A 772-nucleotide genomic window follows, 5' to 3' on the forward strand; every position below is an offset into this window, starting at 1 on the left:
AGATTTCACTCAATCCTTGATTTGCAATTAATACTAATTAAGGGTCAATACCGTCACCTTGAAACTATTAAAGTTGCACTATAATTAATGAGAACATTTAAACATTTATTAATCTTACATAATAAGTCTTGATACATAAGAGCATTTAGTAATATATATAATAGGGGGCCACAGCATGAATATATATGTAAAAATTTGTGTATATGTGTATTATCTGTGTACATATATTGTATATATACATATATATGCATATATGTATATGCATACATACATATATATGAATGTATATGTAATTTATATATACAATGCACATATGTATATAACACATTTATATATTTATGTACTCATACATATATATAGAAGTCATCCATGCACTAATATACAATTCATTATTTGCTTATAAAGTTAGTACATGAGTATTACTTTATTCCACTTTTATATTCCCATATCACTTAAAAAATGTTGGGCCTGACCGGGATTTGAACCCGGGACCTCTCGCACCCAAAGCGAGAATCATACCCCTAGACCATCAGGCCGTCAAGAAGTATATAAAGTTCAAAGAGTAAAACTTTGAAGTTCACAGCAACACTTGCTGGCGGTCAATCGGTCTATCATCTGCTACCAAATTTCTTTTTCATTTGGTGTTTAATATATATATATATCGTGCTCGAAAGGACGATGTTACTTTTTCCGAGTAAATTCTAGCCGTTACATGAATCCCGTATCTGTATTTAAAGTGTATTGGTTTCCACCCATCCAACAATAATGGTTA

At 30.7% G+C, this 772-nt stretch overlaps 1 non-coding gene across 1 annotated transcript; it reads right to left on the reverse strand.

The window, feature by feature from the left end:
• Positions 1–464: 464 nt before the first annotated feature.
• Trnap-ugg lies at positions 465–536 on the reverse strand. Its single transcript has one exon. It is a non-coding gene; the product is annotated as a tRNA-Pro (tRNA).
• Positions 537–772: the final 236 nt, after the last annotated feature.

The sequence above is a fragment of the Penaeus monodon genome, chromosome 4 (genome assembly GCF_015228065.2).
Source record: "Penaeus monodon isolate SGIC_2016 chromosome 4, NSTDA_Pmon_1, whole genome shotgun sequence".
Lineage (NCBI taxonomy): Eukaryota > Metazoa > Arthropoda > Malacostraca > Decapoda > Penaeidae > Penaeus > Penaeus monodon.